This window comes from Ruditapes philippinarum, unplaced genomic scaffold (genome assembly GCF_026571515.1).
Source record: "Ruditapes philippinarum isolate M1 unplaced genomic scaffold, ASM2657151v2 ctg9197_1_1_1_1, whole genome shotgun sequence".
In the NCBI taxonomy this organism is placed as follows: Eukaryota; Metazoa; Mollusca; class Bivalvia; order Venerida; family Veneridae; genus Ruditapes; species Ruditapes philippinarum.
In genome coordinates, this window is record NW_026861655.1 from 11,698 (window position 1) to 17,351 (window position 5,654).

Consider the following 5,654-nt stretch of genomic DNA (forward strand, 5'->3'; position numbering starts at 1 on the left):
TATTTATTCTAGAGGAATAACAAAGTCTAGTGTTGAAAAAATGGCTGACCAGGATCTTAAATCACTAAAATTATACACAATACATATGTATTTTGATAAAAAAATGAAAATTTGACATCTTTTTGTATTATGTGCGTCTCTTGTTCGATTTTAGATTTATAAATGGGAATGTACTTTTATGAATCTATATGTTCATGAAGAAATGTATTATATTCTAATGAATTTCCGGGACTGTTGTCATAAAATAGACAAATTAATATGCATTTGTATAAGCAATTATTGATTTGAATCAGTTATTTCGTAGACCGATTATAATACTAGTATGCTAATACTAATTTCAAAGGCTGATTATATGTATTTCTGCCTAAATTAAAGGCTACAAGGAAACCGACACATAAAATATTGCCTTCTCACTGACATATTTTTAGAATACAGCAAACAAATAACACATTCTCCCAGTCAGCGGAAAAAAAATTTCATCAAAAAGAATCCGTCAGAGATATGTAATTAAGAGAATAAATAACATCAAAAAATGTTGTCCAACAGATCAAGATGAAATATTGTCATGTCATTTCCGTATACGTAATCACTAATTGTAGTTACACAAATTCATAATGAAGACAGTTTGTTACACTATAAATCATATGTTTTAACTAGAAACAATTATATTATCTTCTTAAGATACTAGCTGACAAGGAATCTGTTCATTAACAAAATTGATATGTAAATGAAATGAAGTTTTACAAAAGACATGCATGCCGTTTCTTTATGAAAGCTATCAATGACGTCGAAATCGTTACGAGAACGAGGTAACAACATGTTGAAACATAACTTTCCATACCTTACAGGGAAATAACCTAACACAAATCAGACTATTTAGACAAGTTATAGTTTTATTACACACAATGAACAAAGTTTTAACGTATAATAGGCTATTACAAAAGCAGATTTTTCAATGATGTTCTCTTTTCGCAATTGAAACATATTCTTCTCAATCATAATATAATTTATAAAAAAAAATCTGCATGATCTTAAATTTGGTGACCTACAAATCTTGCTTTATTTCTACATGCCGTGAGTAAAGGAAGATATTATTGTTATAATGATCTACAAGTCATACACATAATTTTCAAAGAATTATCGACATACAAATCATTAAAATCATCAATTACATGTATTTTGTTGACAGGGGTAAATGAGAACGTGGTTTATTGTGATTATCATGGTCAGACTAATGCTGTATTTAAAGAGCACGTATACGATCATGTTATCACATTATGAAGATAGTGTCATCTGGTGTACATTGTTTCGTTAGAAAACATTGTAAATAAGTCTTTAGATATATTATATACCCATAAAGTGGCGTCCTAATTTAAATTTGTATCATAGTTTGGGGACCTTTCTGTTGAAAATGCGTCAGAGTAAAATCGTATGCATATACTTGAACAGTGCGTTAACTGGAGTGCAGGTATTAGTTACCCGCACTCCAGAGCATGTCCATTGATTGGCTCATTTTTGCTGGGGTTTACATATTGTGACGGCTAAGAAAGGGAAAGCGATAAAGACATCATATTCAGATGCTATTTCATTGGTTACTTTTTCCCGGGGTTTCATATTGTGACAAAAGGGAACGTGTTTTTATGTTTGACTATGATACAAAAGAGAAAGAACATCAAAACACTCGGCAATCTGATTAATACTCGGGGGCTACGCCCCCTCGTACAAATCAGATAGCCTCGTGTTTCGATGCTCTTTCTATAACATATTGTTTATCATATAATGATATCTCAAACCATTTATAAACATGTTCTGTTCTGTTTTTTATTAAAAGAATGCTTGCTTTATATTATAGCCTTTAATAAATAGATATGGAAGATTACATATTAACTAAAGATGGTTTCAAGCACTTTCATTTGTTATATAGGTTATATAAAAAGCTTTGAATTGAGATTGTTTTATAGCATATCTTCTTTGTTTTGCTTAAAGATGTCCATCTATTTTGTCATGTTCTTTTTTATATTACATATTCTGTAGTATAATGAGAACACGTGAAGTTATTCATAATACGCTGTATAGGATGCAGTTTATTTTGAAGAAACATATAACATAAATTTCAAAGCTGTAAATACACAAGAATATTTTTATAATTTACATTTAAAGCCTTTGTAAACAAGTCAGCATATTCACTATCAGTCCTATAAATATTATTTTCTCGTAATATAATATAAACTATATTATGACGATAACACAGGAAGGACGTTGATATGATGCAAAATTTCTTAACAAAATATGTATAGCTATATCCAATAGGTTAACCCAATATTTTATGCCACGTTTTCACTAGGATATTTTTGATTATTGAATGTGATGTCTATTATATTGCATTTATTGTAACCCTTTGTGTCAGTTGAAAAATCATTTAACGACATCATTATCAACATTGTTATTTATTTTAATTATCGTATGACAATGTTAATTGTTATTGTAGCTATTAATGGATAATAAACGTGCCAATGTATTTAATTTGTTCTATACAATTTAATGTTTATTTTATTCAGTTACAAATATAAAAAAATTCAAATTAAATTTATACTCGTTAAAGATACAAAATTATGATTAAATACATCTCCTTTCATAATGTGACTCGTGTTGTTATTGTCCAAGCAAGATAAAATTCAATCTTTGTGATGGAAATTAAAATGTATGCTTATAACATTGTCAAAACAGGTAACCTTTAAGAATCATAAAGGTAACCAAAACGTAAAATTGAAAAATTGCACGTTGAGTTTGACTGAGCTTGTTCATGAATGCAAGTTATCTTCGACGCCCCGCCCCACCCCCCCCCCCCCACCGTCTTAATCAGAAGTCAACTTTGTTACACGGAATGGTTAAATAACATGTGTAAAATAACAAACATCTGCAGATATGTTCACATTGTGGTTATCATGGAACATTCAATGGAAAATTCCATTCCATTATAAACAGTGTAAAGCAGCTTATGTGTCATTATGTATTCAAAAATATTACCAAAGCTTCTATTTGAATACATGATTTTATGTTAAATTAAATGCTGACAAAGCCAAGTACTTTTTTGTATATCAAATTTTATTCAATTTGTATCTACTAGTAGATGATTACGCCTTAAGACTATCTATATTACGGCTTAAGCTAAATTCAACATTTGCAGTATCTAAATATAATGTTCTCCGCTCGCCTTAAAGGCAATGATGTGGCTAGATATAAGGCATACTGGTACATGAATTTATATAGATACCTTTTTGTAATTTGATATCCAAATGTAGCTTTTTATAAATGATATTTTCACTTCATGGACAAATTTGTATAGGAATAATTTTGAGCTCTAACATGAGTCTCCTTGGATTAGCAAATGAAAAGTTTTTCGCCAAACAATTATGTCTTAGTTTTACAAATTTATTTTAGTTCGATTGTGCTGGAACCTCTTAGCTTATTGAAACAATATCAAATCCGTTCCTAAACCAACCAGTTCTAAGCAATGAGTGTCAAATTTCTTGCTCAAGGAAACAGCGGCTTCCTCCTGACAGGGTTTGAACCTACGCGGTCAGCAATCTAAGTTACTAGTCCGACGTGTTAACCAATCGACCACACCGCCAACCATGTCTTGACAATTCGTCTGCGTACACATGTATAATGTAAGTGCTACTCATCAAGTTGTATTACTCATATTCATTGTAGAAAAGTAAATTTGTTTCATGTAAAAGGCATTGGTAGAAAGGCGTTGAACATATATTGTCAGTAATCTGACATGTACCATTCTTATATAAGCATTGTTTCTATTACGACTGTGTGTATTAATTCAAAGGCACGACAATCCACATTCACAACATATAAGATCTGACATGTCTTATTAACATTTATTAACACACACGACTTTTTTTCGTGAGAACTGTAAGATTAGTTATTTAAAATAATTATATACTGTAATTACTTAAAATTTCTTTAATATAAACATTGCATGTATGTAAGCTTTATATAAAGATTTACTGGAAAGAATTTTTTCTTCAATAGTAAAGGAGGAATATGTCTGATTACTTCACACGAAAAAGTCAAGACTTACAAAAAGGTATAATAATAATTGACGTGCATATTTATTTAAACAATTCAATGATCAATAAATGGCAACAATATCTCATATTTTAAGTATGTATCTACGTGTTATCTAACAAGTTTATTATATAAAGGTTTTGTTATTGATTTATTATACATTTGATATCAGTAATATGAAAAAGGCAAAGCCTCAAAGCGAGCTCGATGTATTTTAACGTGAAATAGTATGAAATAATCGCTCATTTTTATTTCAAATGCAGTGACGAGTGCGTGTGACGTCACACGTACTGTGTTAAATATGGTTCCGCCCCTGTCGTTAAATAAATAACGAGTTTTGAAAACGTTGATAAAACTTTGTTTGTTTATTTTATTTCATTTTTCAAGCGAAATAAAGATTATTAAAAGTGAAATAAATGTAAAACTTAACACGTTTGCGACATTAAAATAGCGTACTTGATTTGATTGTTTTGCACGTGCTGTTTGGCGCTACATTGTGACGTCACGTAAACAATACTTTAAACGTCTGTACAGCGTTAACGACTAAATAAAAGATATTGGTGTTCGGATTCATTTTCTTAGTTAGACCATTTTCTTTCATTCTAGAGAGTTTTCACAACAAAATTCGACAAAAAATTGTTTTTATTTATCAGATTTTTCAAACAAAATGGCGCCTTCAATGTGAAAATACACGGGGAGATAATAAGAACGGCGAGTGCATAGTCGTAGAATAATGCACGCTTCGGGCCTTCTTTGTTTATATAGAGAAATTTCCGATAGTGTTAGAATGTTTTGATTATTCAAAAAGAGGAGGTAAATGTACATTTAATGAAATCAGGCAAAACCTATGTACGGGAAAAGTCGGTTAAAACAATCGGTCAATTTTCATTTTACATTTTCCGTTTTAAAACTGTCATTCGATATTTTATACATAGCTTCCGTTATTCTGGTTCCCTGTCCAATTATGGTTCCCATCGACGTGCGCGGGTGACCAGTCTACACATCCGTTTTCAGTCAGAATTCCTCAGTTTTTATCGTTATCTTTATATTCGAAAAGTTGCGATGTGTCCAATTCGGTACTTCGGACGAAAGTTTTCAAAACCATCACTTAGCAGGTACTCGCGTTACCGTAAAGCTCGCTTTGCGAGCAGGCCCTTCGGGCCAGCTCGTCGAACTCGCTATTAAAACAAATATGTTATGTTTCTTTTTCGTCTGTATGTGCCTCGGTAGCGCAGTAGGTAGCGCGTCAGTCTCATAATCACATTGACCACAGAGTCATCTGAAGGTCGTGAGTTCGATCCTCACCCGGGGCATACATTTTATTCCATACCTAATGTTTAATAAAGTTACATATTACTATTTGTTAAGAGGAAAGGTCAGTCTAAAATATTAGCATGAATGCATTTTTTAAACTAGAAAAAACACAATGAAATACTGTAACAAAAGTGAAGTATGTTTATATATGATGAGATGGGTGAGAAATTTAATTCATTAGAATTTGAAAACAATTCATTTCGAATGGCAACATGATAATGTTCTAGTATTATTTAACTGCCCAAAGCATTTATAGA

General features: G+C 31.2%; 1 non-coding gene across 1 annotated transcript; it reads left to right on the plus strand.

Moving 5' to 3' along the window:
* The first annotated feature begins 5,303 nt into the window (after nt 1–5,303).
* Trnam-cau (transfer RNA methionine (anticodon CAU)) lies at nt 5,304–5,396 on the plus strand. Its single transcript has 2 exons — nt 5,304–5,340; nt 5,361–5,396. It is a non-coding gene; the product is annotated as a tRNA-Met (tRNA).
* Nucleotides 5,397–5,654: the final 258 nt, after the last annotated feature.